Raw genomic sequence first — 10,174 nt, 5'->3', positions numbered from 1 at the left:
CAAAGAGATTAGTGCACTGGCAAAGTATGCAGATTACAGTGGAGAGCTGTGGACAGCAGATACCGAAAACACCCCAGTCTTGCAGATCCCAAGGTAACAATGGCCTTCATTGACCACTCCCTTTGCCAGAGATCCAGAAAGAAATTGCAGCATGGTCACCTGCCTACTACACTTCCGACTCTAAACAGCAAACTTCAAGGAGCCAAAGAGCCATCCCCAGTGGGCAAGGGGAGCAGAGAAGAGAAACATGGTAAATGTAAACCTAAAAGACGGTAAAATGGGATACAATCCCCATTAAAATCCCAGAGATGTGGGCAAGTCCCCAAAAGCAGTTGTTAGGTTAAAGAAACTGGGCACACCTCACTTCCCCAAAAACATAATACATGGAAATTTCGGGGATAACTGCAAAAACACAGAAATGCTCAATGAAAACCAAGCTCTTCACTTCGAACATCTCAGGGCTGAAACACATCCTCTATTATCCAGTCAACAATGCGTCTTGCTTTTTAGCAGGGATGCAATTGGTCAATGGCACCAAATGGCTTTACAGGGCAACTTTTTAAATGTTCCTTTTAGACCAAAGCCTAGGCCTACGAGGATTCAAGCAGCCCTCTAAGACTTGTAATAGCAAGTTCCAAAGGTTCCAAGGTCTGGTGCTTCCTTCCCAGATACAACGTCAAACACAAAATCCCCTGTCATGTTACATTTTATATTTTGAAATATGGGAGCATATTTTAAATACTCTTAAGGCATTTATTTATTACAACATTCTCTGATTTCACATTAGCTTAAAATTCAATTCAGTCTTTCCATTTCTCCACTGAGGTCGCCGCCTCAGCATATTACACAACACCTTCTCCAGCACTCAGTGTGACCCTCATCCGCACGGTGAGCCCCAAGGTCAGCCTCTTTGTTTCCCAGGTGAACCAACTAGATGTTAATACTGCTCTGCTATAACGTAAACGCTCCTAATTCAAATTTATTTGAAAAGGAGTGAAACGTCTGCAAAGTGCACTTTAAGAAGAGGTACTTTTTGCTTATGAAAAGAAACCAGTGCGTCCTCTAAGGATAATAAAAGGAAGTATTTTACAGTTAAGCATATGATTTGGAGTAAAGAATTCGGATGTTGCTCTGCTGGTCCAGGCTGTTAATACTCTTCTTGCTCCTCCTGTGTGCCCCCTTCATGGGGTATCACAAAGCCTTCATCTGTGGCATACAGAATGTCTACAGTCCTCTGCAATACAGGGTTGTTTTCCCCCTCATTCTCCTGGCAAATCAATTCAATGTTCCGTAGCTTTCCGATGTAGAAATCCTTCTTTCTCCAAGTCTTCAACAGTAAATTTCAATACACTGACATGCTGCATCAACTCAGCTGCCTCATCGTCCCCATTGCCCACACCGGGATTCTTTCACAACACACCAGGGCCAGCCTTAGGAGCCACAGCAGTTCTCTGTGTTGAGATAGGCTTCTGGGAAGTTGCATTGCTAGAATTTAGGTTTATTCAGAGCTGGAGCAACGAGGGAGTGAGCCTCTGCAGTTTCTTGACCTTGTCTGGCAGCCACGGGGTCATAGATTTTTCCATCATAGTTTACATCAAAAAACTTCTTGAACCACTGAACAAATTCAAAATTGTTCTGAAACTTTCCTTTTACTGATTTGTCAACAGGAATTATTTTGTCAACACCCAGCTTCTTAAAACCTGCTTGTAGTATTTTGAAGTTCTGGATGTACTCATGTTCTAGCTTAGCTTGGAATTTCACTTCCTTCAAGTCAATGAAGCCAGGGAACAGCATGTCCGTACACTGACAACATCCAGTTTATGGATATTGAGAACAACTGTTTGATCTTTGTCAGATTCAACCGCAGAGACTCATTGATTCAGGCCAGCACGTCATGACAACTTAGGTTATCACCGGTCACTGACGTTAAGTATACGTTCACTGCCATCTTCGGCTCTCGCGTCCACTGCCCTCACCTGGCTCTAGTTTCTTCATCTCGTTCAAAGTGCCAGACCCCGCCCTTTTGTATTTTTAATAGAGATGGGTTTTCACCATGTTGGTCAGGCTGATCTTGAACTCCTGACCTCATGACCCACCCACTTAGGCTTTCCAAAGTGCTGGGATTACAGGCGTGAGCCACCGTGCCTGCCCTTTATAATTTTATTGTAGCTATTTTTTAAAATCTTCTTACTCTTAGCTAATGATAATTAAATATTTAAAGGTTAAAATGTAATAATTCCCGAAAACTAGCCTCATACATTAAAGAAAGAAATGCATATTATACACATGCTGAACATACATACACACATATGCATACAATATATACATATGAGAGAGAGAGAAATATCATAAAGGAAATAAGCTAGTAATTTTTAAAACTGTACAAGGGAGACTTTATTTTTGCAACTTGCACAAAGTTTGAAATTGTTCCAAAATAAAAATGTAAACTAATTACTAACTGGATTCAGTTGTGTTAAAACTAAATTTTCATTCCTTTAATATTTTATTTAATATGAGAGCCTTTATTTTGAGAGTAGAGAAATGGTGAAAATGTTAGAGATAAAGGTTAATTATCGGTGTCAGAAAGAAGAGAGAGGAGCCAGGTTCTGGATATAAAAATGAGTGAAAATTGTCAGTAAACAACAACAAAAAGTTATGAGCATGAGAGGAGGAGGGAGATGGAGAGGAAAGGCCACAATAAAGGACTTTGTCCTGGAGCACAAAGGATTAGAAAAGGGATTCAGGATTTATTGAGGCAGTTTAAAAAGTGAGTTTGGCAGGGCACGGTGGCTCACGCATGTAATCCCAGAACTTTGGGAGGCCGAGGCGGGTGGATCAGGAGGTCAGGAGATCGAGACCATCCTGGCTAACACGGTGAAACTCTGTCTCTACTAAAAGTACAAAAACAAAATTAGACGGGCATGGTGGGGGGGCGCCTGTAGTCCCAGTTACTCCGGAAGGTGAGGTGGGAGAATGGCTTGAAGCCAGGAGGTGGAGCTTGCAGTGAGCCAAGATCACACCACTGCACTCCAGCCTGGCTGACAGAGTGAGACTCTGTCTCAAAAAAAAAAAAAAAAAGTTAATTTTAACGATTTTCCTCCATGTTTTTTGATTCTCTACTACAGTTGGAAATTATTCTAGCGCTATGAATTTCACCTAATCACATGGAAAACAAAAATAGTATTTTTCTAACTGAATCTCATTATGTACACTCAATTGTCAGTTTCACTTATTTAAAAATTTCAATTCAGGGTTTCTCAGTCCATTCAAGTTTCTCCCTTTTCACCTGCTCTTTTTCCCTCATTGTGATCCAAACACATGGCGGTGAAATAGGAGGAACTGAGAAGAATCAATAGACAAAATTGGGGGAGGGAACTCTGATATTCTTTTTATTTAAAATGAATTTTCATTTGAGAAACCGTCTGTTCTCAACTCTTCAGGCTTTATTCCCACAGCACACACTGCTGTGTCACTGTCTCTCTCACAGTCTCCCAAACATTCATGACATTGACTTTGTTTTCAGAATGCAAACCAGTTGTTTTAGAGACAATCCATCAGGCCATTGAGGTTTTTATTTCTCTTCATCTGACACAAGAACACTCTAGTGCCACTGGCTTACCCTCAGACTTCCTTGATTATTTTAGAGACATGCCAAATTATGGAATAATCCATTATACCCACAGCATCATTAGTTGTTGTGCAGGGGTTAGGGGGAGGTATCTCAGATACTTTTGGAACAAACACATTTTTTTTCTCTACTGTAACTTACTTATGTCCTAGGGGAAAGTAGAAACCTTCATTTATGATGTTGTGATCATTTTTGTTCTTCCCTTTTCTATGTATTCTTTCTAGGGATATGCCTAGATTATTCTAGATTATTTCCTTTTGGTTGAAAATCTGCTCTTCTGTAATCAACATATCCCCCACCCCCAACACAAAATGCACACACACACAAGCACACACACACATGCACACACACACACATCAGTTTCTTTAAAGTGTAAACTATGCTCTGATCCACCGTATTCTTATTCTTTTGGATTAAAAAAAATAAAAGCTTTTTCATTCTGAAACCCTTAGTGTTTGAAAATCTAAAGTCACCTGACTTATCAGATATAAGTTCCCACTCCTTGAACTTTACAAAATCTGTTAATATATTCAATAACTTTTTTTCTTTCTTTTCTTTTTTGTGTGTGTTTTTCCTTTCTTGGAAAAAATAAAATCTCTTCACCTATGGCAAGCATTGATCCAGTGAGAACTAGGAAGAAAAGTATCAGAAATGGCAGCTGTAAAACTCTTTTATATTGCCAAAGTTTTATCTCACTTTACAATTTAGCATCTAGTTCCTCTTTATGCTATCAATGCATTTGTGCACTCCTACTTTGTACCAGAAAATATTCAGGGCAAATCTGGGTGGATAAGCCATAGTTTCTCTCCTCTTCGTATCCATGGCAAACACAGAGGAAAAATATGTTCATAGTACCTTAAAAGATGAATCTTAAACTAATCAGATTTGTGGAGCACTGTTGGGGTCAGCTTAGATGTGACTTCCAGAGAAATTCTGATACTCTATACTTCAACCAAGACTGTGCTGGAGCAGCCCATGCACCCTAAGCAGGGCTTGCTTATTCTGGAAGTTTCTTATAATCCATAAGATATAAGTCTTCAGAGTTTGTTTCATCAACCTACCTCTCAGCACTACTGTACAGCAGTGATAGAAGCACAGCCACCAGAAAGACAGTCCTGTGGTATAACTGATCTGGCAACATTGAAACAATATTCATCATAGCACAGCTCAACTGAGCTGCACCTGTGCAGAGAATAGTAGACGGCAGGATATCCAACTGCTGCTGTAAAGTGAGCTGAAATGGGGGTAATTGCAAGCAGAGAGGGCAGCAGAAACATGTTAAGGATTCACAGAAGCATGGCCTCAAGCAATGTAGCATAACTGAATATATGAGAAGGGGCATGCTGCTGAAGAAATGAAAGAAGAAACTTGCTCTTAAAAAAATATATTTCTGATGACACTGGACACTGTGTTATATAGTTATATAGCTATATGCAGCTCTATTGATTTCTAATTTTAAACAACAAAAATTAGTATGGATTACAAACCCTGTCAGAAAATATGTGTGCATTTATCTAGCATATTTTAGTTGCATGATAGTAATTTTAACTTATTGCTTCCCTAGCTATATTAACAATTCGTTTACATGGCAAATCAAAAACATTCTGTTAACTTTTTTTTTTTTTTTTTTTTGAGACGGACTTTCCCTCTGTTGCCCAGGCTAGAGTGCAGTGGCACGATCTCGGATAACTGCAAGCTCCGCCTCCCAGGTTCACACCATTCTCCTCCTGCCTCAGCCTCCCAAGTAGCTGGGACTACAGGTGCCCACCACCACGACCAGCTAAATTTTTTTGTATTTTTAGTAGAAACAGGGTTTCACCGTGTTAGCCAGGATGGTCTCGATCTCCTGACCTCATGATCCACCCGCCTCAGCCTCCCAAAGCTCTGGGATTTCAGGCATGAGCCACCGCGCCTGGCCTAACATTCTGTTAATTTCTTAAGGGCTCTTGCAAGTTAATTTGGCAGGGCAAGTTGCATATTTACACACAGAGAGACACACACATTATGCACACTCGAGATTGTGAAATATTATTATGGCAAAAATCAGGAAAGAACCCAAGAAATAAAAGAATGAAGTTAAGAGTTATTTTGCTTATGTTGTCATGGCATTCCCACAAAGTAATGAACCTACTATTTGAGGGTGGCTCATGAAAATCATTCTCATTATTTCAGTCATGTATATGTATTTATTCAATTTATTCAACAAGTATTTACCCTGTGTGGTATGCGTATATCATGCAACTCACACCTGGATACAAGAGATAAAGACAGAGGATATTGACATGCATGATAACAGCTTTTGCTTTTCCTTCCAGATTTTTAACTCTGGGTGGGTAAAGGGAGTACACTTATTTCCATGCAGGCAGTATTGCTCACTCCATATAACAAGAAGTACTTAGCTCTCACAGACTAAAATTCTGGCAAACATCCATTGAACCTCAGAGCAACTTCCTGAATCAAAATGACTCTAGATATAGAATCAACAGGACATCATTATAATGAAAGTATCCTTTTCATTTTTTTCCCTGCCTGTAGAAAATTTTGTGACAAAGGTGAGCTAAAAGGTTGGAAATGTAAGAAAATGTAAGGGAATTAAACAACAAGTAAATAATTCGAAGTGATAATTTAATTTAAAAGGATTATAATGGCACATGGAGGCTTTTCAAGGTCAGTTCTTTAGATAGTTCAATTTCAGTGCATTTTTTTTAGCTGATTCAATTGAGGTCATTTACAATTTTGCAAGTTGTCTTTTTTTATTCTCAAAAGAATTAATTTGGTACAGTTTAATTGAACTACCTGGAAAGTTAGTGAATTTGATTATAAACACACATAGACAACTACTCAGTTTATGTTAGCCAAACGCTATTTACTTCAGTGATGCTTTTATGCATATACCAGGTTCTGTAGTAGCTGTGCAGTCATGGTCTTAGTGGAAACATTTATCAATTCCTCCTGAAGAGAAGTATTATTGAAGAAGAGAAGGAAACAAGGGAAGGTATGGTTTCCTCCTATCTGACTGTAACTCAAGGGACTTTGTTTTCAGGAGCTTTGAATTATCTGCAAAGCATAAAACTTTCATATTCTTTTTAATAAGTTGGATTATTTTCATTTCCTAATAAAACTTCTTTCCATCTCAGTACAGGGTGAACTTTTCAGATTCTGCAAAGATCAAAGGTCGAGGCTATAAATCATTCTTTTTTTGCAAGTCAGTTTCCATGGCCTGTGGGTTTTATTATTCAGTCTACAGCGGACAGGTTTCATTGCTTCATGGAGCTAAAGAAATAGAATTTTTAAGAACCTAAAATGCTAATGGGACAAAAATCACTGTTTAGAGAACTGAATTGTAATTTCCTTGCTTGCTATTCTTATTAATTACTCATTTACTTATGCACAGAGGAATAATTTTTTTATTTCATCCCACAAATTCATACAGAAAAACTCTGCTTTGGAATGGAATACTTAGAGTAAAAATCATCATTCATATAAACACTTATTCTTGGGTTTCATGTTTATGTCACTTCAAAGAGATTGCCGTCCCCGAGTAAACCAGACAATAAGTCAGAAACTGTCAGCCTTATTAAATTTGGCTGGTATTTTTGCTCCACTGCTGAATTCTTTCTGGTTGAAATCAATCCCATGGGAATGGGGGTTATTCTTAAGGTGATTGAAATGATGAACTTTTGTGCTGGCAAGCTGTTACACTGTGGTAGTCCATGTCTTAAATGAAAACCAAATTCAGCATTACAATTCTGAAGAAAATATGTCAGTATAAGAAAATTATTTGTATAGCTTTTATTGCTGTTTCTATCAGTAAGATTTATTCCTTAACACATAATTTAGTATTTTGAAAGTACAGAAAATTTCCTTAGACTGTTAAAAATTTTCATTTAATATTCTTCTTAGACAATATATACTAGCAAGAGAGTGAATTCTTATTTTTTTCTTACAAACACATTTTGCAAGTATAAATTTCAACATTCCAATTTCCCCAAATGTTAACAACTTAAGATACTTAATCAATAAAGTCATGGCAAATGTTGGGTCCCATCAGATCCATCAAACATCATCCTCGTTATTTTTGACATCTTCATGATCTGCTAATATTTATTTCATCTGTTAATATTTTCCTCAAAAAAATTCTGCTAAATAGCTTTTCACTTCTATCAGAATTTAATAAAAGATATCACTTACTATGTGTCATGTTTAGTTTTCAACCACATAATCAAATTCATTTTGACTTCTTCTTAAAGTTTTTCACAATCTTTCTAACTTAGTCTTTCTAAATGTAACTAATAAAGGAAGATAATACTGATAAAACTGCACGGTTTGGACAAAATGGGAGAGTTTCTCAGAAAGTTTGTTCTATCTTCATTTTTACGTGCATTCTTGGAAAAATGTTCATCTTTAATCTAAATGTGTTTAATTTACTTACTCTCATTTTCCCAGTCCGGGTCTTAATTACCCATCACCTTGGACTATGGGAACAATTCCTTAAAGTGCTACTTGCCCCTCACCTCCATCACTCACAAGCCATTCTTATGTACTCATATGTTGCTACTGCCAGTGATCAATTTTCTCCATGACTCTCTGCCAAAATCAGAGTAGAACTTGAGCCTGGCATTCAAAGTTGACCACAAACTCTGCAAAACCTCTTTTTGACCTTATTGGTCTTTTCTAATCTGCACAGCCTACATGCTCAAAGATAAATCATACAATATACCGCTTTGCAAGAACCCCATGCCTTTACCAGTAGTATTTTTCTCTACCTGAAAATCACTATTACTCATTTCAACATGCTAAAAATATAATAATTCCACCAGGCTTTATGCAAATACAATCTATATGCTGATATTTTCCTCAAGCAGAAATTATCTTTCTCACTTTTGAACTCCAATATTTTGTGTGTGACATGTAAAATTCAGCACCTTCTGTTTTTCATAATGTAAATATGCATTGCAGTTCTCTTTTAAAACTGAAAGTTTTCTAGAGGTAATTATTTTCACTTTATTTTTAGTAGCATTTCATTTGTATTTTGTGAATAGTACTTTTGAAATTGTATTTTTTATAATTATTTTGCCTTAATAAATAATTTAATCATATTATCTAGCAAGTATATTATTCAGCAAGAGAAGTAGCTAGTAAATTAATATGAAAAATAATCATAAATTAATAACTATAATATAAAACTATGTATATTAATAGCTAATACATTTTGGACTGTTATTTTGTGTCAGGAAGTGGTTTGTTAGTGATTTATATATAGATAGATAGATATAAATGCCTATATTAAAAGAATGGAGTGGGCAGTATCACCCCTATTTTAAAGACAAGGACATAAAGTGACTCTTTTAAGGGGCACAGACATAATATTGAGGACGGTGGCAGTTTGAACTCAAATCTATTTGATGTCAAAATGGTGCCTTATTTATTATCCAGAAAACAAAATAGTATTATACAGACTCTTTAAAAACGTATTTAATTGGGAGGATATATTAAATCACAGTTAAATAATATTGATAAATAATTGCTTAAGTAAGTGTGTGAAACTACAGTGAATAAAAAGTCAATCAAAATTGATACAAGCAAAAGTCTTCATAGAATATATGAGCATTTGGTTGGCCTTGGAAAATAAGATTTAAATATGGACAGGAATGTGGTAAGTGAACACATTAAGGAAGACACTTTTAGTGTAATCTATTGCACAAGTGGAGGTGCAGAGTACTAATAAGCATGTCTACATTACAATGAGAGGTCTCATTGTAGATAATTTATGATTAGTTAAGCATAAAAATGGAAAAGTTCTTTCATATTGAACTAAATAATAAAGATATTGCACCCACATCCATTGTAATTATGATGTAAACATATATACTTCAAATATCTCTATTTAAAAGTTTTGGTTTTAACCATAGGAAACTTTGATGATAATTACTGCTGAAGTCAACTGGATAAATCCTGTGATAGTCAGCTTAGGCTGCAATTACAAAAGACGGCATGGCTTAAACAGTGGAATTTTTTTTTTTTTTTTTTTGGCCCAATCTCGCTCTGTCGCCCAGGCTGGAGTGCAGTGGCGCAATCTCGGCTCACTGCAAGCTCCGCCTCCCGGGTTCACGCCATTCTCCTGCCTCAGCCTCTCCGAGTAGCTGGGACTACAGGCACCCGCCACCACGCCCGGCTAATTATTTTGTATTTTTAGTAGAGACAGGGTTTCACTGTGGTCTCGATCTCCTGACCTCGTGATCCGCCCGCCTCGGCCTCCCAAAGTGCTAGGATTACAAGCGTGAGCCACCGCGCCCGGCCAACAGTAGAATTTTTATTTTTGCATAATTCTGGTGTTAGCGTGGTTGGTTTCTGGATAAGCCTCTCTCCTTAGCTTATAGATGGCTACCTTCTCATTATGTCCTCATATGGTTTTTTATGTGTGCCCGAAAAGAGTGCATTCTGGTCTCTTTCTCTTCTTATAAGAGCACCATTTCTATAGGATTAGGGCCTTACCCTCATGAATTTTATTTAACCTTAATTACCTCCTTAGTGACCCTATCTTCA

The 10,174-nt window shown here is 37.3% G+C and overlaps 1 pseudogene; it reads right to left on the bottom strand.

Annotated features, from left to right (window-relative positions):
• Positions 1–1,143: 1,143 nt before the first annotated feature.
• Positions 1,144–1,948, bottom strand: LOC116463253 (microtubule-associated protein RP/EB family member 1-like; annotated as a pseudogene).
• Positions 1,949–10,174: the final 8,226 nt, after the last annotated feature.

This window comes from Hylobates moloch, unplaced genomic scaffold, assembly GCF_009828535.3.
Source record: "Hylobates moloch isolate HMO894 unplaced genomic scaffold, HMol_V3 SCAFFOLD_30, whole genome shotgun sequence".
NCBI lineage: Eukaryota > Metazoa > Chordata > Mammalia > Primates > Hylobatidae > Hylobates > Hylobates moloch.
The sequence above is the reverse complement of the archived record's forward strand: the minus strand, read 5'-3'. Positions and strand labels throughout refer to the sequence as shown.